We start from the raw sequence: 27,881 nt of genomic DNA on the forward strand, positions 1-27,881 counted from the left end.
CACTTGTTTCGTCCCATTTGTGATCACTTTATTTATTATATACTCTGCAGACTTTCTTTACTTCTTTCACAATGGGCAATTCTTTCACAGCAATGCCATAGTAATATGTCCAACAATTAATAATATCAATTAATATTATTATAATTCCTTACTTATATTGTGCAACAAACGTCTGGAATGCAAAGTTGTCATTTATCCCATTTTAAATGTTCCCTGGAGTTAAACAAAATCTGTGTGCACTTGTCTAGTTGAGACAATTCTTCAGTAGATGCTTCAATGGATGGATAAAGAAGAGTGTCAGGTGATATGATCTACAGTGATGATTCTCCTCCCATAATCCACCTCAAACCCTACATGTCTAAATAAATAATACATCTCTCTTTCCCTCATCCAGGATTCTATTGTAAAGTCATCTAGCTACAGACCTAAAGTCCTTGCAGTCAACTTCAGTTGTACTATACAGAGGAGTCAACAAGAAGATATAAAGCAAGAGGAGATAACACTGCAGTGGTCAGGATATAAGGTACCATACAGTTTTATTTAAAATTCAATGTATAATGGAAACAAACCCCAGTTCTTTAGTGGCTATGGTCCTAACCCACAGAACGTTCAATCTAAATTTTATGCCAGAGAAACAATTATTAGACAGCAAAAAATATTAGGCGTCTCCACTTTAAATCTGTCTTTCTTTACAAGAATATAGAGAAAACAATTAATAATGTGCTGAGATATTGCTTTGTTAGCAGTGTTGCCAGGGCAATACGCAGAAACAGTTTCCTTTATTTCTGAAGAATTCAAGAAGCAAGGGGGTTAAATCAAATTTAGTTTGGGACTGATTTGGATGTACAAGTTTGAGATGCTCTGGAAAAGAATGGGTTAAAGCCATGGGGTAATTTTCTGCTGATTTTCTAAAGATAAAATATCTGCAAATTATTAAGACAAAAAGAAAATGGCAATATTTCTGCAAAATATTCATTTTTCAAATTCAGAAATTGAAAGAAAATTCATGTGTATTTCCACCTGTGAAAATAAGTATCAATTGTTAATTTTACAAACAAAAATATGATTTTTACTTTGGGAATAATATAGTTTTTGTTTTTTTTAGATTAATGCAATTTGCAAATGCATTAGGGTTGCTAATAGTAATCACATTAAAAACCATCATAATGCCACATTCTATACTGTCAATATGATTTTCAGAAATTTCATGTCCATTATCAACAGTATAGAAAAAAAAAATCAATTATATTAAATTCAAACTTTCAAGCTGACAACTCTTTTACTAATCCATAAATTGGTGAAAAACAAACTGTTGTTTGTTTTAAAAAGCTAAAGGGGTAATTGGGGTTTGTCCTATTTTTAGATACATGTTGGTAACCCCATAAATTAATATTGAGGAGCTACACTGTTAGACATATTTTGAAAATTAATTAATTTCCCTCACAATAATAATTGTCCCTATCTCCTATATTGATTTTCTTTCTGATTGGTTTCTCTAAAGAAAATGTTTTCTTCTACATAATTCAGAGGTTTGGTTATTTGTGGTGCTCTGATACTGATATCACATGAATTTGTATATTACATACTATAATTAATTGACACACATGCAGCAGTACTTATTTTTTTTGTTTGCAATACTATTGTTGTAAGATAATATTAAGTTAACCGAGAAAACAACAATAAAAAGTGAAATTAAGTTAATAAATAGTTTAACATGACAAAGAAAGTCACAATGCTTGATGTCTAAAAACAAAGGACATACAAGTATTACAAATAGCAAAACTATTTAGTAAAATAAAAAGGGATGAAACTGAAAACAAAGACTCGGCTATCATCGTGGAAAATGGGAAAAAAGGTAAGTACCTCAATAGCAGATTCTCTGGAACTGGCAACCTTTATTTTATTTATTTTTTACTATTTATTTTCAAACTGTATAAAAGTGCAAAAACACATTTTCTCAAAAAAGAGAGAGCAAACAGACAGTCCAAAGACAAAACATCATAATAGCAATATAACAGCTAGGCATTATAAAATAGCAACTGTTTATCCGTTGATGACCAGTACAATAGGAGTGGACAGGCAGATATGTGAATGGGAAAAAACAAATTTTACATTGCAACAGGGTTTTACATTCTACATGTGGGGGGAGACAGGGTTAAGGGATGGGAAAAAGAGAGAAGAATGGGAGAAGGTAGGGGAAGGGGAAAGGGAGTAAGTGTCTCATTCAAACATTCCCAGGATTAGAAGGGTTGTGAGTATGGATCCAAGGATTCCACACTGCCTGGTATCTAAGATCATTATTGTTTAGAAGGGCAGTAATGTATTCCATGGAGGAAATATACCCTATATGATTAAGCAACTCAGGTCTTGAGGGAGGTGTAGACTGTTTCCAAACTCGGTCAATAAGCAATTTAGCTGCCTGATATATGTGTGTGATTATTCGGTCAGTGGGTTTGCTAAGACCAGGGATAGGTTGATTTCAATAAATCTTTAAAGGTGCCCTGGAGACTCGTACCCCAGTAGCCTGGTGAACGACATATATGGTGAGGTCCCAAAAATCTCGAATAACGACATTCCCACCAAATATGGAAGAACGTGCCCTTTGTTCCACATAGCCGCCAGCAGTGGTCCATCACTGAAGGGTATATACGGTGGAGTTTGTCAGGTACAATATACCAACGAGTGTAGATTTTGTAACAATTTTCTTGAATACCTGCATTGATGGAGATCTTGGCTGTCCGAGCGCGTATGTTGGACCATTCCTCGCTGTCCAGGGAGATCCCAAGGTCACGTTCCCACGCCTCTTCATGAGGTGCGAGAGGTTGGTCAGGTGTGGCAGTGATCAAACAGTATATAAGGGAAATATTCCCTCTGGCAACCTCTAATTTTAATCCCATCATTTTAAAATGCACCATGTAACAGTGACCACGTGACAAAAATATATATATTTTTTTTTTAACACAACAGAGAACACAAATATACAGGTTTGAGTTAAAAAACAATACCTGTGTCACAGCAAATATCATATAAGACTAATAGCACAACAATATTATTAAATAAACATCATTTGCATTGCTGCATGAGCGATGCATGCTCACCCCCCCCTGCTTTATGTGTTTCATATAAATATAAAATGGCATTTCTGCTACAGCGATCCTGCATAGGGACCCAATTCCTTGGGAAGAGAGCTTTACCTTGCACATACAAGAATACAGTATGACTTGTAGAGAAAATTGACTCCTAAATGCTCTTCTGCAGCTTTTATTAAATATATTATTTTATTTTTAGCTTCCATCTGAGTTTTTCAGCCATGTACTTAAAACATTAGACAGAGGTCTTAATTTTCATCCTTTTGTAATAAGACACAAAGCTGCTCTTTGTATATCTGATGTAGAGAGGCCAGCAGATGTATCTTGTATGCAAGGATAATGGCCATAAACAACTCTGCCTAATTATATAAAACATGGCTGAAAAACACAGAAGAGTTGTCCACATCGAGGTGACTTAATATAATTGGCCAGTGCACACCCTTCTGCAACTTTTGCTAAATGCCTTGCAGAAAAGTGTGGCACCTCTGTGCTAGTACTTACAGTCCTCTTTGATTTTTATGTACATGTATAAGAACACATCCCTTGTGCACCTGTACTATGGCCCCTTAAACCCACCTTTTTCCCTTTAAGAATAAAATACCCCCACACATATTAACAATCTATATTTAATTTAACACGTTATCAGTAAGTATAGTCTGCATCACATTTCTTTTTCACACTATATACATTATGTCACCTTTCCAACTATTGCTGAGACAAGTAAAATGACTGTTAGCAGCTGAGCTATTAAAGATCACATCGTGCCTAAAGAAACACAATATGATAGCAACTGCAATCAACTAATAGCAAAATATAATTCCTTTAAAATATTTGTGGTCTTAAACATGCAGATGGGTAGTTTTACAATTAATTGCTTATTTATGTATACTTACAATATACTTACAATGGGAATATATTTTGAGTAATATTTAAAAGGCAGATTTCTGTGTAATTCTTCAAATGGACCAGTCACCAGAGGGACGGGAGCTTTCTAAATAAGTTTTCCTTAGTTTTCCTTACCATGGCCAATTGCCCAGGAGAGGGTTTGACCAGTAGAATGACCAGTATTAAGGGATAATCTGCCCTACTGTATAATTATTACTGTATAATTTGTTTATGAAATAGGTTCAGTGGGAATGCCAGACCGACCACATACTTTGAAATTTAACCTGGCAATCATGTGATACTTGTGATATATTCCGGAGAGTACATTTGCCAGATCCTTCCAGTAATGGTTTACAAAGTCTGATCTGAGGACCAGCGAGCAGCATGCATAATTGCTTGTAAAGTTATGACCTTAGCCATTGCCTAACTAGTAACTGCAGTCAGTTGCTCCTGAAATGGTTTGTTTCGATAGCAGCCTCTTTCATAGTGACAATTGTGAGAATGAGGTAGGCTGTAAGGCAAACTACCACACACAGATAGGCTCTATAGTATCTTGGCTCAGATCAAATTCAACAATGGGCTGATTGAGGGTGTCCTAGTCTGCCCTTTCAAGATACTATAGCATTCACTTGGAGCTTACATTAACCAAGGCTCTGTAATGTCAATGAGAACCAGTTATGCGCCTCTAGCTGCAAAAGCCAATGCTAACAGAGAAGCTTATATACGTGATAGCTGATAAATATTAAGCCCTCTATCCACAGAAGCCACAAATGCGAAAAAAAGGATCAATGTCCCACCTGAAGTATTTAGGTAAAATAGGAGGGCGCTGCAGGCATATCTAGCTGTAATATGGGGCCTCAAGATAGCTCTAGTGAAGTCTTTGTGGGCGATGATGACACTAAATCAGTAATCAGTTGTGTCAGGATTATGGACAGAGGCTGGGATAGGAACAGCGGCATAATCAGAGGTTTCACTGTGTCTCGGCCTGTTTGAACTGTCTACATTGATTGCTTTGACATTTCTCTTACACAACTACTAGTCTTCACGATCAGCTCTTTGAGGACTAATCTGCCATTATGATTGGTAACTGGTGGGTTTATCTGGCACGGCGCAACACCCTATTATGGTTCTGTCCATCGCGGCATCTTACCTTTCATAAAATACATATAATGGTGGTTACAGAGGCACTATGTATATATAAAAAAAGGTCTATGTGAAAGCATGAGCACACATCAATTTATTTTTAACCCATGACGATATAACTTCATGATATTAAGATCACCCGTGTCTGTATATAGTATTAAGGCAGCGCTGCATGAGGAGGTTTTGAATGGCAATATTTTTATGCATACTAATATTGAGTTTTATTTTTCTAGCCCTTGAGTGTCCTCTATTGGAATACTTTTTTCTTTTATTATTTGAACTGATATTATTACTGTATTCTGAGGTGCGACACCTATAGGAAGATATTTGATTGTTCGTCAATACTAAATAATAGATTGGGAAAGGGGCTGATGATGCTATAATTCTCTGTAGTGCGGATTTAGACTATACTGTGGGTTTACTGTGTCAGCGTAATTTACTTGTTGCCTGTAGCTTGTTGCTCCTTTCTTCTACTCTTTTTCTTCTTCCCTCTGCTTCTCTTCTAACTCTTCCTCTTCACTTCTTATCTCTGCTGGCAGTTCCTGACGGCTCCTCCCCACTGTGATATTGTTACGGTGCTGGTAGTTACAGGTCTGATAGTCAGAGCAGGCCTGTACACGACCAGATGCTGAGTCTACTAGGTTCAGAATAAGGAGGCAAGACACAATGTAGTTCTTCAATACTTCAATGAAAAACATACATATATATATATATAAAAATATGCAGATGATGATATGCAGATATCAATTAGCCAAGGCGGAGTGTGACAAGGTGGTAAACACAATAGCAGTCTATTCACAGCACAGATGATAATATGCAGGTGTCCAATAGCCACGGCGGAGCGTGACAAGGATAAACACAATAACAGTCTTGTTATATGCACATGAACAGACTTGCAGCAGGCTGTGAATCAGTAGAGGCACAATAGAGAGAAAACAAAGTCTTGGTAATATGCACAAGATGATACTTGCAGCAGGGAAATCCCAGTAGAAGTGCTCCAGCACTAGGTAGAGAACTGAAACTCATACACAGGAAGACACAGGATACACAGGAGTCCAAGGAATCAGGCTAGCAACAAGTTGCACTGACAGTGAGCAGATGTCAGTGCTGAGTTTAAATAGAGCAGGTTAGAGTGACCCGCCCAGAGGGTGAGTCATGTGATCCACAGAAAAACAGAGCAGACAGGGAAAGTAACAAGACCTGGTCAGGATTGTTACAGATATGACATTATTATGTCACGCCACCAGTACTTAGGGCAGAGGACATGAGCAGAGAGGTTTGGTACAGCCCTGTGCCGTGGGGTGCCTGGGAGTGGCCCCTACACGTAATCCAGCTCTCAATGTATCTCTCTTGGAGGGGGATCTAAGAGAGGAAGTGGGGAGGCCAAGAAAGACTGCACCAATGGGAAAGTCAAAGTCAAAACTAATTTTGACTCATTTACTGTGAAACCTGGGCTTGTGAGGAGGGAGAGTATTAAATCCCTATGATGAACTAAAGTGTCCTCTATACATGTTGTATAGATAAATCATGCAATAAATACTCTGTTGACGCAAGTGCTACTGTACTGTTTTCATGACTCAAGTCGGATACGGGGTAATAGAGAGGCTAAACACCTTTACAGTCCATTGAAACAGATTATCCTTCCAGTAAAGCCTCTGGAGCCATCTGTGGTGTGGGTGCATTAATATAAAATAGAAAATCTCTTTTGAATCTTTCTTTATTCCACAACATCCCATGGTTAGTAAGGGATAGCTGTCAAACCTTCCATTTGAAACCTTTTTTGCTTTAAATAGGGATCGAAGGACCTGACAGTGAGGACTGTTTTGATAAAAATCTATGGTGGAAACCCTGAATGAATGGCCCCATGCAGCCACTTGTCTGTGGTAATCTGCTGCCACACAAGTAGGGTAGTGTACGTGAATGAAGGGAAGGGAAAGATAAACTCACCATAGTTTTTTATTTTTCTGAAGGAAGTCCAGGTACCTGACACTACCCCTCTCGCACCATTGTGGGGTCTGCATACAAAACCTCCTTTTTGAGACCTTCCAGACCCTCTGTAATCTGGGGTTAGACCCTGGGTTTGGAAATTCAATACCCTTGTTGAAAATGCTTTGTAACTGGATCTTGACCTTTCTTGAGGTCAGAAAATAACTTTCAGCCTTACGGTGAGCCTTTATGTCATCAATTAACTGAGGCCCCAACTGCATTTACCAAGTTAAGAAAATCCAGACATTTAGGGGACAGGTCTGCAAAGTCTTCTTTGAATAGCCACCAAGACTTGTGGATGTTAGTATAATAACTAAAGATCTGGCCTACAACGATAGCCTTGAGGAGAGCAAATTTAGAGGCTACCAGAGGCTCAAGTGAAAAAACAGAATTAGCTTCCCTCTGAGTTTCTGGTCAGTGGTATCTTTATGCATCTTACAATTGGCAATGGAAGCTATGTCCAGGTTAATATCTGGAAGGTTACAATACCAGGATATCTGGTAACCCTGTGTGACTATGTAGCATCAACTCATCCTCTCTAATGAGGGTGACGCGGAAGGCCAGCCATGTGTTAAGGGAAATATGGCACGTGATCTTCAACTACTAAAACTGCTTCACGAGATATTCACCTTTAGCAGTCCCCTTCATTAGGAACTGTATACGTTCCTCAGTACTCGGTTGCCACAAGGGACTTAAGCTTGGTTAGTAGTAGTTGTTGATCTCACTATTGCCCAGAGGAGTGGACAGCACATGGTAGGAGGTAGTGAGCAAGCTAGATGGTAACAGCAGAATAAATTGAGAATCAGACTGGAAAGGGTTAATGCAGAGTGACAGACAAGCCATGGTCAGGAGCAGTAGAGGACAGCAGTTCTTTAACAGGGCTGGTAGAGATATATATGCAGATTCGTTTAACAAGCCAAGGTCAGAAGCAGATGAAGATAGCATTTCCTTAAAACAAGCTAGGGGTCAGGGCAGGTAGATATATATATATATATATATATATATATATATATATATATTTATTTAGATCCGTTTAATAAATCAAGGTCAGGGACAAGGGAAGAAAGAGAATCCTTTAAACAATCTGGGTCAAACACTGAGAGATATCAGGATACAAGACACACTAGGTCAAGCAGGAACTATCACCTGCATTGGTATGGTAACAGGAAGGGGTTTATAAAGCCAGCACAACCAATGAGATATTACAGGATAAATAGCAAGTGATTGCACAACTGATGCTGCCAGACTCTGCTACCAGAGCTGAAGAGACGCTGGTTGCTAAGAGAAATGCTAGTAACAGATCAGACATGCGGTGGTGACCACTGCATAACTAAACAAATCAAGGCACAATTTACCGCTGGCTGACACAGAAAGGATGCCGGTTATAGATATGACATGTAGCAGTCATCAAATTCCTAAACACATGACAGCGCAATCCACTGTCACATGAAAGGGAAGGGACACTGGTAACATATCTGGTATGCGGTGGTGATCACCATACATTTGTTACATCAGGGTGCAATCCACTGTTGCATGGCAGAAAAAGGACGCAGCATTCGGTTGCTAGGCAACTGATCCGGTATGCTGCAGTGATCACCATATTTTTTAACACCATTATGTATGATGCTGCATCATTCAAAATATGGCAGAATTTGCCACCTCTGGCTTAATAATGCCTTAATAAAGAGATTATTTGCTAACCAATGCTGACTACTAGTATTGGTGAGCAGAGGCGTTAATTAATCTTGACAACATAATCTTGAATAGAGCTGCTTGTTGTCAAATCTTACCTGGTCAATCATCATCATCATTGTATAGTTATAAGTAGAGATGGTCACTGACCCCCGTGTTTTGGTTTTGGATTCGGTTTTGGATCTGGATTACCGTCGTGTTTTGGTTTTGGTTTTGGTTTTGCAAAACCGCCATTGCGTGTTTTGGTTTTGGTTTTGGTTTTGTTTGGTTTTGTTTTGCTATTTTTTGGGAAAATCCATGTTTTTGGGCCTAAATTAACCCAATTTAGTGCTCCAACTGTTTTAGAGACAAGTAATCTAATTGTTGAGGTAATAAATCATCCAAAAAAACAGTTTAATTCTTCGTTGGTAGGCCTATTCTACACACAAAACAGATTGTCTTCCTCTCCATCTATGCATATTGGCAATGCAGCCATCGTCTTTGAATGTATATTACACCCTACACTTATAGTTAAATATGTAAAGAAATGGAAAAAGCCAGTTTGGTTTCTGTCTCTCAAGGCCCCCCTCCACTTGTATAAAATACCAAAATATTCAGCCATTATAGACTGTACAATATTAATTGACATGGAGAAAGCCAGTTTGGTTTCTGTCTCTCTAGGCCCCCCTCCACTTGTATAAAATACTAAAAAATTCAGCCATTATAGACTGTACAATATTAATTGACATGGAGAAAGACAGTTTGGGGTCACTCTGTCTCTCTAGGCCCCCCTCCACTTGTATAAAATACCAAAAAATTCAGCCATTATAGACTGTACAATATTAATTGACATGGAGAAAGCCAGTTTGGTTTCTGTCTCTCTAGGCCCCCCTCCACTTGTATAAAATACTAAAAAATTCAGCCATTATAGACTGTACAATATTAATTGACATGGAGAAAGACAGTTTGGGGTCACTCTGTCTCTCTAGGCCCCCCTCCACTTGTATAAAATACCAAAAAATTCAGCCATTATAGACTGTACAATATTAATTGACATGGAGAAAGCCAGTTTGGTTTCTGTCTCTCTAGGCCCCCCTCCACTTGTATAAAATACTAAAAAATTCAGCCATTATAGACTGTACAATATTATGAAAAATGGACAAAGCCAGTTTAGGGTCACTCTGTCTATGACACCCTACCCTTAAGGATAAATTGCCCTAACAGCAGCCTTTCAAGATGGTATGTGATATGGAAATGCCACAAGTCCCTTTCCTCTTTGGGGGTAGATTGCACCCTACACTTACATAGAAAGTTTTAAAAAGATGTTATCGGCATCATCTTCAGCTTCATCCTCACCCTCATCAGTGTGTACGTCATCATCACAGACTATCAATTCATCGCCGCTTGAATCCGCCATTAGAGAACAGTCAGTGCTTGGATGTCTTGGATGGTGAAGGCCTTCCTCGTGGAAGATGTAGTTCATTTTTATAAACATCATTTTCTCCACATTTTTGGGAAGTAACCTTCTACGGCGATCACTGACTAAGTTCCCTGCTGTGCTGAACACTCGTTCAGAGTACACACTGGAGGGTGGGCAGCTTAGGTATTGCAAAGCAAGTTTGTACATGGGTTTCCAAATGGCCTGCTTTTCTTCCCAGTAAGGAAAGGGACTGTCTGACATTTCCATATCAACTACCTCTTGAAAGTAATCCTCCACCATCCTTTGCATGTTTATACTCATATTGGATGGAGTTATGGGCAAAGTGACACATTTTTTTGAAAAATCCTTCAAACCAGCCCAGATGTTAAATTGTTCTCGTCTGCCCCCTGTGTCTTCCCTGCTTCTTTTTTGGAAATTTAATTTTTTACGAGCAACAGCTTGAGAAAGTGAAGGAGGACACGTCGTCAAGCCGAGGCCCAGTTCAGCGGCCAACTTGCTGAGCAATAGCTCCTTGCAAAAGTTCACATCTCGCTCATTTACAAGTAAAGACTCAATGTAGGTTTTAAACCTTGGATCAAGCACAGTGGCCAAAACGTACTGATCCGAGTTCAAGATCTTAATAACTCGAGGATCATTGTGAAGCGAATTAAGTACTTGGTCGACAAGGCCAACATACTTTGCTGAATTGCTTGCTTTCAGCTCCTCCTTCATTTTCTCAAGCTGCTTTTCCAATAGTCTAATTAAAGGAATGACTTGGCTCAAACTAGCAGAGTCTGCACTGACCTCACATGTCACAACTTCAAATGGTTTCAGCACCTTGCACAGCACTGAAAGGATTCCCCACTGTGCAAGAGTGAAATACATCCCCCCTCCTTTCCCAATGTCATGACTTGTGCAATATGCTTGGATGGCTTTGCGCTGTTCCTCCATCCTCTGAAGCATGTACAGGGTGGAATTCCACCGAGTTACCACCTCTTGCTTAAGTTGGTGGCAGGGCAAGTTAAACTGCTCTTGGAGCTGCTGTAATCTCCTACATGCTGTGGCTGAATGCCTGAAATGGCCTGAAATTTTACGGGCCACCGAAAGCATCTCCTGCACCTCACGGTTATTTCGTAGGAAGCTCTGCACCACCAAGTTGATGGTGTGAGCAAAACAGGGAATATGTTGGAAATCACCCAGCTGTAATGCTCGCACTATATTGTTGGCGTTATCTGAAATGACATACCCTGGGGAGAGTCCGAGTGGTATAAGCCATGCATCAATCACATCTCTCAGTTTGCGTAACAAATTGTCAGCCGTATGCCTGTTAGTGAAGCCGGTGATACAAAGAGTGGCCTGCCTGTGACAAATGTTACGTAGTGGTGTACATGCTGCTGCTGTTCCTGCTGGTGAAGGTGAATGACCAACCCAGTGGGCTGTCACAGTCATATAGTCTTTGGTTTGGCCACTTCCACTTGTCCACATATCTGTGGTTAAGTGAACAGTGGGCAGAATGGCATTTTTCAGCGCAATCTCTACATTTTTACACACTTTTTGGTATAGTTGTGGAATAGCTTTACGGGAGAAATGGTGTCGCGATGGAATTCTGTAACGCGGACACAAAACCTCAATTAACTGTGAAAAACCAGCTGCGTTTATTGTGGAGATTGGACGCAGATCTAACACTAACATTGCAGCCATGGCGTCTGTGATTCGCTTGGCGACTGGGTGACTGCTGTCATATTTGCTTCCCCTCGCAAATGATTGTTTCACAGTTAATTGCTGAAATGTAGGACTGCTCATTTTATTCACCTGCCTCTGGGATGACGATTCACCCCCAGCAGCAGCAACAGCAGCAGCAGGACTAACGCTTTCTTCAGAGGAATCAATAATAGTGCCGGAGTCATCCAGCCTTAAGTGGGATGCCGGGCTAACTCCGAGCGCTACTGAGGATATTGATGAGGATGGTGTGGTGGGTGTATTTTGTAGCCGTCGGTATGTCGGTGAGCGGAGGGTCTTAGCTGATGAGGGAGTGCTTGTATTCTTTTGGGAAGAACTTTCAGCTTTTCCCAACACTTTGCCATGAACTCTCGTTAAATGGCGTAACATAGACGAGGTTCCAAGATGGTTAAGGTCCCTCCCTCGACTGACTGTGGCTTCACATACACTACAAATGGCTATACAATTGTTGTCTGGATTTGGGTAGAAATAATTCCACACATAAGAAGTGGATTTTTTTGTTTTATGCCCAGGCATGACAATGGCCTTTTTCTTGTCACGTGCCAGAACTGCTGCCACTGGTGCAGGACTTACACAAACAACCTCATCCTCATCAACATCCTCATTAGCGCCCTCGTCGCCTACACAAATCTCCCCCTCATCCTCTTCTAATTCCAAAGTGGCATCCTCAATTTGGGTATCACCGGCTACACTCGGGCTATTAAGGCACACATCAGCAGAATGCTCACGATTAGACATCCCACTGTTGGATGGACTCTCCACAGGGATTGTTGTCATTTGTGAATCAGAGCAAATATTCTCCTGTAATGCCTCACTGGTATCTTGCAGCTCAGCTTTGACGCGTAACAGTAGTTGTGCACCAATTGTAGCCTGGGTAACTTTTTGGGATCTGCCACTAATAGCCAAAGGTGAAGGCCTCATTCTCTCTTTGCCACTGCGTGTGTAGAATGGCATGCTTGCAATTTTTTTTTTATCGTCACTTAACTTTTGCTCAGTTACACTTCTTTTTCGCTTCAATACAGTAAATTTTTTTTTGGTTTTTGTTTTTTGCACTAATTTGAAAACACTCTGTTGTTTGACATCGCCTTGGCCAGATGACGTACTGGGAACACTAACATCAGGACTGGTGACAGAACCTGGTTGCTCATTTAGATCATATGTGGACTGCTTTGAATCCATTCTGAGCGCAAACCACTGGGGAGTGCTAAAAATTATTGAGTAGATACTGCTGACAGATATGACTTTTGACAGCCAGAAATATTAATGCACAATTAGGGAGGACACCCCAAAAACACTGAGGAGTGCTAAAAATTATTGAGTAGATACTGCTGACAGATATGACTTTTGACAGCCAGAAATATTAATGCACAATTAGGGAGGACACCCCAAAAACACTGAGGAGTGCTAAAAATTATTGAGTAGATACTGCTGACAGATATGACTTTTGACAGCCAGAAATATTAATGCACAATTAGGGAGGACACCCCAAAAACACTGAGGAGTGCTAAAAATTATTGAGTAGATACTGCTGACAGATATGACTTTTGACAGCCAGAAATATTAATGCACAATTAGGGAGGACACCCCAAAAACACTGAGGAGTGCTAAAAATTATTGAGTAGATACTGCTGACAGATATGACTTTTGACAGCCAGAAATATTAATGCACAATTAGGGAGGACACCCCAAAAACACTGAGGAGTGCTAAAAATTATTGAGTAGATACTGCTGACAGATATGACTTTTGACAGCCAGAAATATTAATGCACAATTAGGGAGGACACCCCAAAAACACTGAGGAGTGCTAAAAATTATTGAGTTGATACTGCTGACAGATATGACTTTTGACAGCCAGAAATATTAATGCACAATTAGGGAGGACACCCCAAAAACACTGAGGAGTGCTAAAAATTATTGAGTAGATACTGCTGACAGATATGACTTTTGACAGCCAGAAATATTAATGCACAATTAGGGAGGACACCCCAAAAACACTGAGGAGTGCTAAAAATTATTGAGTAGATACTGCTGACAGATATGACTTTTGACAGCCAGAAATATTAATGCACAATTAGGGAGGACACCCCAAAAACACTGAGGAGTGCTAAAAATTATTGAGTAGATACTGCTGACAGATATGACTTTTGACAGCCAGAAATATTAATGCACAATTAGGGAGGACACCCCAAAAACACTGAGGAGTGCTAAAAAATTATTGAGTAGATACTGCTGACAGATATGACTTTTGACAGCCAGAAATATTAATGCACAATTAGGGAGGACACCCCAAAAACACTGAGGTGTGCTACAAATTATTTAGTAGATACTGCTGACAGATATGACTTTTGACAGCCAGAAATATTAATGCACAATTATGGGGGACACCCCAAAAGCGCTGGGGAGTGCCAAATATGAAGAAAAAATAATAAACCTCTATCCTCCTCTCTGCACTAGCGATTTTGGTTAGAGCAATTGCAAGAACAATATGGTATTCTCTGTCCCTGCTCTAATTAGCCTATGACTACACCCTGCTCTCTCCCTCTGTCAAATGGCGATGGATTGCTGTGGAGGCGTGTATTTATAAAGTTGAAGTATCGCGAGAACCGAGTCCCGAGATCCGACGACGTCACAATGACGTTCGGCCTCGATTTGGATTCGGAATGGGCGGGAGAGTACCGAGCTGCTCAGCTCGGTACTCGGATACCCAAAGTTCGGGTGGGTTCGGTTCTCGGAGAACCGGACCCGCCCATCTCTAGTTATAAGGCACCACAAAACTCTACGGAGCCAGACACTTAGTACAACAAATCATACAAAATTACAGACATAGAAACAGAATAAGGCATTTGAGGTTGACGGAGAATGTGCAGAGAAAGGGTGTAGAGAATGCCCTGCTGGCAAAAAGCCCTATTGCTGGCAAAAACAGACCTTTTAGTTGGAAATAGGGCTCAATTTCGCTTATTGCTGGTGGTAGCGTTGTTATTATTAGCGATAACCCGGCCAGCGGTAGTATTCACCCCTTTGCATGGGGAAGCCTATTTTGTAACATGCATTGTGGCGGTACTTGTACCTGCTCTCTTATCACTATCTCAAAACGGGGATATAAATGTTTAATATTTGAGAATAAAGCATTTTTTAATGCATCTAAGTTTAACAAATGTTTTACTTAAAATGTACCTATTTTAAAACTGGCTTTTTTTTTTACTAAGTGAAACTGAAAACCCAAATCTGGGCTCTCATTTCCACTCTGCATGCACTAATTGGCAAGCTGTCTCTCATATGCGCACAACTACTGATACTGACCCGGTGAAGTGTTAAATTAACTCTTACCACTCTTAGCCAGTATTATCGGGGCAGCTGAGTATTGCTCAGCTGTCTTGGCAATATTTTTTTATATATTGCAGCAATAGAGGATTTTATATGCATTTTACAGTATTCCACCCAAAACCTTAGTTTTCAGTGTATTTCATTAGGATATGATAAAGTACAATATGCTTATAAACTTCAAGGGGTAGTATTAGAGATATAAATAAGTTATTTTCCAATTCAATCAATGTGGTTCCAAAGCACAAAAACTATTTATGAAGATGCGAAGGGATCACATACTTAAAGTAAACAGATTTTACAATAGTAATAATAATCGGATGCAGGAAAAAGGTAAATTAACAGATCAAAAAAAATATCATCAAGACTAGCAGGCACAGCTAGCCTAGCACAAGAGTATCTAGGGGATACTCTGCTTTCCAGTATTCAGAGTAGTACAATTTATTCACTAGGATAGGGTCATAAATTTTATTATTGCCAACGTCAATTTCAGGTACACGGGTCATACAAGGACAATGGTCATTGTTACAATGTTTAGTATAAGAACTAGTGAATTTAGTACAGACACGAACAATGAGAATTGGTTACTAACCAAACGCAATGTTGATGTAGAATAGTGAGAGGCAATTGAGAATGTTTAACACCCCAAGGTAATGCTGAATTTAGACTCAGACATTAGATATACTTAAGCTGTACCAGTAGTCATTTACTAAGTTAGTACAGCGTTGGTATTGATTGTTTTTATATAAATACCAAATTCAATGGGAGAACAACTCTCATTGTCCTCAGACCTCTTTGATAAATGGAAGTCTTGTCATTAGCAATTTCTATACATATCCTATTATTGCAAAAATGAGTATCTGTAATAAAACTTACCCATCCACATTCCTGTGTCCCATCTTGTCGGCCATGCAGCACATCCGGGGGCGCGGCAGGCAGAGCCGGATTTACACCTCATGGGGCCCTAGGCAAGATATCGGTTTGGCCCCCCCCCCTCCTTCACACACACACAGTGGCCCCTCGCACACACATAATACACGCACACAGTGGCCCCTCACACACACATAATACACATAATAATACATGCACGCAGTGGCCCCTCACACACACACACATAATACACGAACGCAGTGGCCCCTCACACACACATAATACACGTACGCAGTGGCCCCTCACACACACATAATACACGCACGCAGTGGCCCCTCACACACACATAATACACGCACACAGTGGCCCCTCACACACATACATAATACACACAGACAGTGGCCACACACACACACGCACACACACACACACACACACACACAGACAATACACACAGACAGTGGCCACACACACACACACACACACACACACAGGGCCTGATTAAGGGTTCTGGCAGCCCTAGGCTAATACGGCCGCAGCGCCCCCCCCCCGTCCTGAATATATATGTGTATAGAAACACTCCTGAATATGAATGTTCAGGTGTATTCTCCAGCATTCAAATTTAGACAGATTGTGCCATTGTCTCTTACCTGTCCTTGCTCTTCTCTCTTGCAATTTTGTTATCCTCTCGCTGGCTTCTGGTAAGTTGGCGTCCTGTTTTGAAAAAGCAAAAATGTATTAAAATGCAAAATGTTAACAAACCCTGAATGATAAGGCCCTTTAGTTAAAACAAAACACCTCATTATGGGCAGCTAAAAGTACCCCATTGTACAGGCATATATAAGCAATATCTAAATATTTGTGGTCAATCAAATTCAAACCTCTACCAGCCCCATCTCACTAATATTTAGTATTCTAGTGATTGCTGAGACCACAGAGAGCATCCATGTGACCACCACACAATCATGAGATTATGCCCTCCAAAGCTGCTCTATTTTTTAAATAACCCCTGCAGCCATTTTCCTTAACCACCCCCCCCCCCCGCAGCCATTTTCCTTAAACCCTGCTGCAGCCATTTTCTTTAACCCCCCCTACAGCCATTTTCCCTACCTCCCACCCTGCATCCATCCCCCCTGCAGCTATTTTCCTTACCTCCACTCGGTAGCTATCCCCCGTCACATCAAAACTCCCCCAGTCACATATATCAGCCCCCCTCCTCTGCCCTCTTTCACACATATCAACCTCTCTCCCTCCCTATAGATTTTCATGGCAGCCCCCCCTCCCACTCTATAGATATGCAGGGCAGGTTCCCCCCCCTCCCTATAGATATGCAGGGCAGGTTCCCCCCCCTCCCTATAGATATGCAGGGCAGGTTCCCTCCCCCCCCTCCCTATAGATATGCAGGGCCGGTTCCTTCTCCCCCCCCTCCCTATAGATATGCAGGGCAGGTTCCCCCCCCTCCCTATAGATATGCAGGGCAGGTTCCCCCCTCACTTACCTGTAGTTGAGTAGTGCTGGCCAGCGTCGCTCCTCTGCTCCTCAGATCAGCAGATAGGAAGTGAAGACGTCCTGCTTCCTGTCTGCTGCACAGCAACAGGCAGCCTAGCGATTGGCTGCCTGTTGCTAACCACTGACCACCAATGCATGTGATCATGGAGCACTCCCTCCCCCGACTCGCGGGGGGGGTGCCGCGAGTCGGGGGAGGGGCCGAATTTTTTTTTTTATTATTATTATTTTTTAATTGCTCCTGTATCCCCTGCTGGGCCCCCCGAGGCCGCTAGGCCCTAGGCAGGTGCCTAGGTTGCCTAGCGGTAAATCCGGCCCTGGCGGCAGGTCCGATCATGTGACTCACCGGCGGTGAATTTGAAACCTCCCCATCCTCTAGTATATAAGGTGCACTCTGACACTAGAACAGGTTGCCTACCGCCTGACTCCTGGGCTTCTCAACTACTTGTCCCTGTGACTCCTCTGCCTGCTGTTAAACCTATGGTGCACCAGACCCGGCTTGTTTGTAGACTACTCCTTGGATCTCCCCTGAACTGACTGCCATCTGATCTGTGTACCGAACCCTGAATACACCTGAATACGCTCTTGGTAATTCCTCTGCACCGTTGCTTACCGATTTGTGTACAGACTGCTCCGTGACTCCGCTACAGGATCTTCCTTCCCCAGTCCCATTACAGCTTGTACAGTTCCCATCAAGTCCCGTTTCTACCACTCTTCAGGACTACCTCCAGGTACCATCTCTCATTATATTTGGTCTCAGGCTCTTGATTCTCCTATCTGTCTCTCACGTTTAGGGGCTGAACCAGAGCCCGCGACCTGCAGCCTCCCAGCAGCTAAGCCCATCTCGCCCAGGCGGCACTACAAAGCAATTACACGCGACTGCATCAGCGGTGGCATGCAATTGCTAGTCTCGTCGAATTGCAATCGCATCGCGCACAGGTAAAACAGTTTATAAACAATTCAGATTGATTGATTTGACCGATATTTTAATTTATCTTTGACAGTAGTGACTGCATATGTCAATGCCATTCTGATTTGGAATTAACAGAAAAGGTATGAGTGGTACAAATACTACCACTATACGCTAAATAGGCTCCTCCATGCAAATGTGATAATAATTAATTTCACGCAAGTGAGAATATTGCATGAAAAGAAATGAATATGACTTTTCGCATCCACCCTATATTTTTCACATGGAAAAAAACACAGGCTTGAAAAATCCTTTTTTCGGATGCGATAATGCAGAATAGGTGAATAGAATGACATGAAGCTAAAAACGTATTGCAATTTCTTGCATTAAGCATTATCACCTGCAAATACAGGGAATTGGTCCATAAAGTATGTTGGAATGGCTATGATAAAATAGATCTTTTGACAGCACTGCCATAGGCAAATAACTAGAAGGCCAAATATCATCTTCCATGGGATTAACCCCTTTTATAGAAACGTAAGTATTGTGTAAGAGACGTGACTTAAACCTCTACCTAGAGTTACTATTATTAACATAAGAAGCGTCATTGTAACTTTGAAAAGTTATTGTGTTAATGACAGTAAAATGTACATGTGTGTTTAGTTACAATTATTATAAAATTAAATAGTTTTCAGGCATGTATGACGATGGATTGCTTGTTTTGCTATAGCAGATGATATAAATTGCATATCTGGTAGTGAGGTAGTTCTAATTGCTGTTTGCAAAATGTTTTCATCCGAGGAAGATATGATTTAAGTACAAGCTACAAGCATGATAATGGAGAAATTAAATCACATCATATTATTCAAGGTGAATGAGCAGGCAGACATACATATACTAGTGTGGTAGAAGGAAATCCCAGGGTGCTGTCACATTATCAAAGTAACAGTTGAATTTGCTGTCATCTTCATCTAACTCATCTGCCTATTCATCTATCTTGCCATTTATTTTCAATGACTACCCAGAGTGCTCGTGGTGTCATGCGCATGTTACAAGTTGAAAGTTTCTTCATGTTATTTGAGGATAAAAAGTTTAGTGTGAACTTTTTACTGCAAAAATTACAAATACTATTTTATCATTCAGCCTCCTCCTTCTTAATTTATTTTATGGACGATTATATAAAGATACAAAATTTGTGTGAAGAAACATTGTAAACAATGGTAATAAAAAAACAAAAGCATAATCTTCACATTTTCTCAGAAAACGAAACAGTTGGGAGATGGAAGAAAAAGGGTTGAAGGATAGGGAGGGGAGGACAAGGATGGTATCCTTTGGGTTTTGCACGTAGAAGACCTATGTATATGAAGAATTGTAAAAACGTTTATTGTAATTGTCACGATCCGCCTGGCAGGTCCTACCTTTTGGACTTTATTATTTGTATTTGTTCTTTTTATGTGTTTGCAGCAGTACCTCTGATCTCCAGAGGTGCTGCTATTGTGCATTTCTTGTGCTTTAAGGGTTAACTTTTCTGTTCTCCAATTATTCCATGCACCTGGGTGTGGTCTCTTTTTCCCTTTATATACCTGTTACTCCCAGCACACAGGGCTGGTTATTGTTGTCCCATCCTGTGATGTCATAGCCTTGTTGCAACCTGTGGAGTCTTCCTCCTGCCTTGCTCCTCTGGTTCATGCCTGCTTGGAACCTGTTCATACATCCAGCTTCCCTGCATTAGCTGTTTACCTGCTGGTTTCTGAACATTCTTATTATTTCCTGCATCAGCTTGCACCTGGTATTTACTACTGCTCTCAATTACCTGCTATTTATACTTTTCAGCAAATAAACAGAGTGTTTTCACCATATTCGTGACTCCTAGCTGTACTCCTGTTGTAACCGTGACAGTAATGAAGCTTGACTGCCCAAAGCCCCATCAATCATCTAGAATATTTACCAATTATAATTCTCTTAGGACAGTAGAATGCCCTATGTAAAATATAAAATATATATTCCTTAAGTTCTCCTTAGTTTTTTATAGGACTTGGCTTTGGTTTGGTGTTTGACAAAATCTTTTGTAAAAGGATTCAGTATTCAGGCAAATATCATCATCACTTATTTATATAGCGCCACTAATTCCACAGCGCTGTACAAAGAACTCACTCACATCAGTACCTGCCCCATTGGAGCTTACAGTCTAAATTCCCTAACACACACACACACAGACAGACAGACACACAGACTAGGGTCAATTTTGTTAGCAGTCAAATAACCTACCAGTATGTTTTTGGAGTGTGGGAGGAAACCGGAGCACCTGGAGGAAACCCACACAAACACGGGGAGAACATACAAACTCCTCACAGATAAGACCATGGTCAGGAATTGAACTCATGACCCCAGTGCTGTAAGGCAGAAGTGCTAACCACTAAGCCACTGTGCTGTCCAATATTAATATATAGCTTCATTAGTCATTCATGTATTCAAGGTTAAAAATCACAGTAAGCATCAAACCCTCAATGATAACATCCTATTAGTGCAGTAGCATCAAATACTCATGAAGAAGTCTAATTGGTGAAACTCATCAATTATCACGTTCATTTCCTCAGTGAACTTTGGCCCAGATGCTCTTAACTCTTTTGCTGAATTTAAGGCAAGCTTATCAGTTTACTAATGACCTTAAGCTGTCCTTAACCCTGAGAGGTTATGCTCTAAAATAAGTAAGGCCCCCTAACTCCACTTTAGGTAGCGTTTAGTGTTACTTAAACGTCAATAGACCTTAAGGATATGAGTATATAAATTATATGCAAAATATAAGTGCTAGCACATTAGTAGATATTCTCTTATGCTTCTGCACATGCGTAAAGTGCCTAACTTAACACCTTACATAACAATGGGGAAAACTGCTTAGTGGGGCTATCTGATGTAGTCAGGGTTCAGTGGGGTTTTTGAGGATAGAAGGACAATCAATGTAATTTTGGGAGAACTGTGTAGAGTGGTGGTACAATAACTGCTGAGACTGGCCCAATGAAATCTTCCCGACCTGGGCCCCATATTGCCACGGAGAATTGTTCAGCTACCTTGGCAATATATTGCCAACGAGATCTCCTCAGTAAGGAGACTACAGTGCGCCGGAGAAGGACCGCAGTGAAAGTGCTCAGCAGCACTAATCGCGCCCCCGACCGATCAATACTGCTGCTGAGCACTTTCAAAGGCCCCCTGGATGCCATAGGCCCCTGGGCAGTAGCCCAGTTAGCCCTATGGTTAATCCGGCCCTGAATGTCTCCCTCTCCCCCCCCCACAGTTAATGTCCACCTCTCTCCCCCCCACAGCTAATGTCCCCCTCTTCCCCCCCAATCACAGTTAAGGTCCCTCCCCCAATCACAGTTAAGGTCCCCCTCTCCCCCCCTTCCACAGTTAAGGCCCCCCTCTCCCTTCCCCCTCCACAACTAAGGTCCCCCTCAACCCCCCTTCCACAATTAAGGTCCCCCTCTCCCCCCCTTCCACAGTTAAGGTCCCCCTCTTCCCCCCTCTCTCTCCACAGATCAGGTCCCCCAGGCTCTCCCTGTCCCCCCGCCTCCCTCTACAATTATGGTCCCCCAGGCTCTCCGTCTCCTCCCTCCCTCCACAGTTATGGTCCCCCAGGTCCCCCGGGCTCTCCCTCTCCCCCCCCCTCAAAAAAAATAATAGCTTATTTACTTGCCTTCTCCTCCGCGATGCTTCAGCTCTGCCTCCCGGTCACTGATACACTGGGAGTGCGGCGCGCAGTAATGACGTCACCGCACGGCGCCCCCAGCCTTTCATAGTCTGGAAGGCAGAGCTGCAGCATCGTGGAGAAGGTAAGAAAAAAAAAAGGGAGGCACGGTCGGTGACTGCGGGGCCCGGACAGTCCAGGGAGTCTGGACAGACGGAGAGCTCTGTCCGGGCCCCCTAGTCTGTCCGGGCCCCTCACAGCAGTACTGGCCGTACCCCCCTGATGGCGGCCCTGTTTAGAGACATTGGATAGAGATGTGCAGTTTTGTTAATGGGTTTGTGTGTTAGTAGATGTATTTTTGTATCTGACTTGCTAAAATACAAGCAACCAATGTAAGGATTTACAGAGCAGTGCAGCAGTAGAAGGACATTTTGCAAAGAAAACTAATCTAGCTGCTGCACTGAAAATAGATTGTAGGGGTGAAATTCTGTTTTAGGAAAGCCCGTAAGAAGTTAAAGTTTTTGCAGTATCTTGTGTGAGATATTTGCATATTCTGGAAATGTTTCTCAGACATATGGGTAGGGTTTATTGTCGTGGTATCCACAGATATAAAGATGTCCGGTAGGCAGCTTCTGTTGATTGGTGGGAATAATTTTAGCTTAGTGTTTGGAAGATTGAGTTTGTGGGGGCAAGAGAACATTCAAAATGAAATGGCAGAGAGACATTCTGTAATTTGTGCCAACACAGATGGTGAGAGATCCAGGGATGACAGATTTGGGTATCATCCACATAGAGAGTATACTGAAATCCAAAGGAGCTTATTCATTTCATAAGAGAAGAGGTATAGATTGAGAATAGTAGAGGGCATAGCACCAAGCTTTGTCATACTTAAACAAGCCAGGATAATACAGTGTCTTGAAGACACTGTAATATCCTGGCTCAGGCGTTACACAGAGTAGTAAACAATGTGTCACAATACCGGTTTACTGAGGCTACTTACTGGTATTAGCACTGCTAACCAGGAGGAGTGGAGTTATTGAGGTTAATAATAATGTAGGATCAAAAAAGAGCAAAATTATGTGATTGTAGCATATTTTAGCAATTTTTCTAAAAAAATACAGATCCAAAACCAAAACCAAAACACACAAGGGCAGTTTTGCCAAAACCAAAACCAAAACACGAAGCTAATCCAGATCCAAAACCAAAACCACTTCACGGGGGTCAGTGAGCATCTCTAGTTGTCAGAGAGTATGGGGTAGCAGGGTTGAAAAGAGATTTAAATGTATTAAAGGGGCATTTGGGGTAAGAAGCCTCAGCATGGAGGTGAGATTGGAAATATATTTGGCAGTGTCCAGAGTGATTCGATAACAGTGGTAGATTGCAGCATATTTGAGGAAGGTATGAGAAGTACGAGATTTACACCAACGTTGTTCTACTCTGTTGGAGAGCTGTTGAAGGCAATGCACTTCTTTAGTGTGCCACAGCTGACAATGTGGTCAATGGCAAGAAAAAAAAGGAAGTAGGAGCCACTTGATCAAGGGCTGTTGCTAGGCTTTCATTAAGATGTGGTACTGGTATATCAGGACAGGAAAATATAGAAATTGGGAAGAGAAGTTGGGGTAAATAATTTGCATAGAGCACAGCTAATTACCTAAATTTTCTTCAAAGTCTCTGACTGCGCTAAGTAAGGTGCCCCTAAGGCCCTTAATTAATGAACTTTTGAGCATCTGTGCTATTAAAATTAGTTGCTATACAAATCTGACCCCAGGTGTATTATCCTGATGGGATGGATGAAGATAAAATCTGTGTAAAGAGAACTGCACTAACCATTTCCTGAGGCTGCGGATTGGATTGACTTGCCACTCACACTTAAGATGTTTTAGACTCTTACTGAGCCATTTATTTATCAGTGCATCCACTGTATTGATAACATAATTAATTATAAGTAATTAATAATAATTACTTTGATATGGGCAGCACAGTGGCTTGGTGGTTAGCACTTCTGCCTCACAGCACTGGGGTCATGAGTTTGATTCCTGACGATGGCCGCCCGAGATCTGTGTGGAGTTTGCCTGCGTTTCCTCCGGGTGCTCCGGTTCCCTCTCGCTCTCCAAAAACATACTAGAAGGTTAATTGGCTGCTATTAAATTGACCTAAGTGTCGGTCGGTCTGTGTGTGTGTTAGAGAATTTAGATTGTAAGCTTCAATTGGACAGGGACTGAGGTGAGTGAGTCCTCTGTACAGCGCTGCAGAATTTATATCATCTATATAAATAGATGATGATGGGAGTGGAAATAGCCACCAAAGCTGTATTGAAAAGCTCCACGTACTAGTGTGTAAGGGCTAATAGCCAATACAATACTATTATGATGCATATACATTATTTTTACTCTTCTGCTAAAGACTATCACCAGTGACAGGTGAGACAGAATGTCTACTGCTGGCTAATTGTCAAGCTCTCTGCAGCTATCTGTACATAATCAAATTATTTTTCATGTGAGGCCGCAAGGTTTTGTCTTATACTATGTCCATGTCTCTCAGTCACGTATCTGTAGAATAATTAGTTTTACCAAATGAACATTACTTAAAAAATTAGTTATTTGTTTACGAGTTTTTATTTCTAAATTTATTTGAGGCCATTTATTATTTGTTCATGTGATAGCTGGAATATTGTAATAACTGTTTATGGCGTTTTGTAACATGTTGTGATATTTTCTTGTCCAGATTTACAATGAGGGCCTCTATGGTGTGTGGCTTAGTACTGATGATCACCTTCACACTCTGTGGAAGTCTCTCCTCCATTGGTGCAAGTGTACTGGAGAACACTCTCCCAAATTCTGATCGTTTAGTACTGGAACGACGGGATGAGGAACCACAATATCCGGGTAAGACACCAATAAAAGTGCCACAGTGCGGTCACCAGTTACATGTGTGTTGTATGCCGTATTTTTTATTAATTCCCTCTCATTTCTATTTGCTCTCCACCAATTCCCAACAGGCCCAATTAGGCTCATTTAGAACTAGACATACGGCTGCTTTTGTTGTGTAAGATACGCATTTGCATACTGTGCATGCGCACAAAAATGCATACGCATATGTCTGTATGCAGATTTTGTGGCATCTTAAACTTACATCTCCTCATATGCATCCGATCATAGTCGTGGAGCACTTTGGATGTTCCTTAGATGTCCTGTGGATCAACATCTGGGGTGGTGCTCTACTTGTTTTGTTTTTGCTTGAGGTACTGGGGACATGAGCGTCTGGATGCTAGGATGTAAAGTAAGAAGTGTTAGTTTAAGTAAAGGTATTATAACGGGTGTAGAGAAAAGTCAGGTGTATTTCTCGGTTCTGCACAAGATCTGCGTCTCTCTTCCACTCTCATCACATCCTCCCATTCTCGGTTACAGGACTTTTTTCGGGCTGCACCCACTTTGTGGGATTTACTCCCTCGCACAGTAAGACTTTCCTCTAGTCTTTAAACCTTCAAGTGTTCTCTGAAAACCCACCTCTTCAGACAAGCTTATAGTATTCCTCTACCACTATCTTAATCTCTCTAGGTTACCCTATTACCACCCTCTACACAGCTTACACAAGACAACAACCCTCTGACCAACATTGCCACACACACAGCCCACTCAATACTTTTACCTTTGCATTCTAGCTAGTCCATTGTGCAATATGATGTAGGACATGCCCTTGTGTTTCAAACTCCCATTGTCCCATAGATTGTAAGCTTGTGAGCAGGGTTCTCTTACCTCTACGTATTTATGTATTACCCAGTATTGTCTTATTAATGTTTGTTCCCAATTGTAAAGCGCTAAGAAATTTGCTGCCGCTACATAAATAAATGTTGATGATGATTTCTCAAGAAGAGATGAGAAGTCTAGTGGTGTAAGGTATATGAATGGGTTAAGTGGAGTGAAGACACGGGCGATACATGGTAGGAATATGGATGATGAAATGAGCTAAAGGATATAGGGCATGAGTCACTAAGGCACGTAACTGCCGATCTTGAGCGTATCGTGCGCAAAATCACTCTGCGCATGCCCAAAACTGGGAAATACGGGCGTGAACATAGCCCTGGCCGCTGCGTATATGGACACAACAGACATTTACTACAGCCTACGATTTCGGGGAGTGAACAGGGTGCGCAACAGGCATTTGGCCATAGTCAATTTACAATGAGGATGTGCCAAGCTCGAGTGCACGCAGCCATGTCCGAATCAAGCGCTGTCCAGCTCAAAGTTACTTGTTTTTCTGCCGTATCTCTTGCACCAGCTCTGAGGCTAGTCTAAGTCTTGAGTCCTAGTGATGTCAGTATCGTATGCATGCTATAACATGTGTTATAACATGTGTCTGAAATCAGGAGCAGAATATGGACGAGATTACAGGTTGAGATGTGAAAAGGATCCCAAGAGTGGGAGAAAAGAAGATCAGAGAGTTGATCCTATACAGTAGTTAAAAGTGGGCTAGTCCAAAATTGGCCAACAACGATTACCAACAACGGTCTTGTTCGATCACATAGTTACATGGGCATTAAGGTTCACCTACATTGTTCAACCTTTCTCAGTTGTTACACTAGTCTTGATTATTCCAAAGATTAATTTCTACAGTATGTTTCAACATCACTGCCTGACTACATATGTGTAATAAGCGCACAAGTAAAGCTAATGTAATATATATAGTAAAAATTAGAGGGGGGCATGTACAAGCCAATACATTAAATTATCTAAATTAAAGTCAAACATGTAATATGCTACATGTATGATATTTAGCCGAATGACACACAGATTGTACCCTAATGTCAATGTGTTGCTTTATTTACACCTTATGCTTAGCTAAGACCCACAAGTATATTCAATATTTGTATGCCTGTTGTTTTAGATGATGTCTATGATTCAGATGAGCAGGACCGATGGCCGACACCGGAAGAGTTGGCAATGTACAAAAGGCAGGTGTCAAACAAAAGAGGGCGAATACACAGAGAAGGGGAGAAGGGGCACATCATCCGAAGACAAAGCTTGGAAAACAGCCTGTATGACCTTCTCTCTTCAAAACCTAGGCCTGCACCAGAGAGAAGAACCATGGAGAACCTTGAGGATTTGTATGCATCTGACCTTCTGAGAAGACATCGCATTCCGAGAAGTGCAGATTACACCTCACTCAAGAGTGAACCAAACGAAGAACAACAACCTATGCAGGACAAAAGTAGTGATTAATTGGTGATAGGCTGTTTTTTTTCTAGAAAATATATGGGCGCTTAACTAATATATGTCATAGAGGCCTGCAATGCACTGAAAAATATTTCTCCCATCACAGGTTTATATAATATCCTGAAACTGTCGCATGTGATGTTGCTACCAGCACTCATAGATTTTGTGGTCCTTTAATCTTGTTGCATAGAATAGCCTGTAAAACAGTGTTTCCACTTTACTATGTTTAGTACCGTAAATTGAACTATAGCATAAATCCAGGACTTGAGGAAACAGAAATTGACCAGAGATTATATGACCAAGGTCTCATTTACAAAGCCATACTAGAGGTTTTCCAAGATTTTAAAGTTCATGTGAAATAGGGTTAAATGGAAGTTATACTGCCCTTGTGTTAAATTACCGTATTTCCCCATGTCTTATACATGGGCAGCGGGGGATACAGAGA

The 27,881-nt window shown here is 41.3% G+C and overlaps 1 long non-coding RNA gene across 1 annotated transcript; it reads left to right on the top strand.

Annotated features, from left to right (window-relative positions):
- Positions 1-222: 222 nt before the first annotated feature.
- LOC142101680 (uncharacterized) lies at positions 223-27,881 on the top strand. The gene is made up of 3 exons (XR_012679126.1): positions 223-523; positions 24,948-25,108; positions 27,108-27,881. It is a non-coding gene; the product is annotated as an uncharacterized LOC142101680 (long non-coding RNA).

The sequence above is a fragment of the Mixophyes fleayi genome, chromosome 9 (assembly GCF_038048845.1).
Source record: "Mixophyes fleayi isolate aMixFle1 chromosome 9, aMixFle1.hap1, whole genome shotgun sequence".
NCBI lineage: Eukaryota > Metazoa > Chordata > Amphibia > Anura > Limnodynastidae > Mixophyes > Mixophyes fleayi.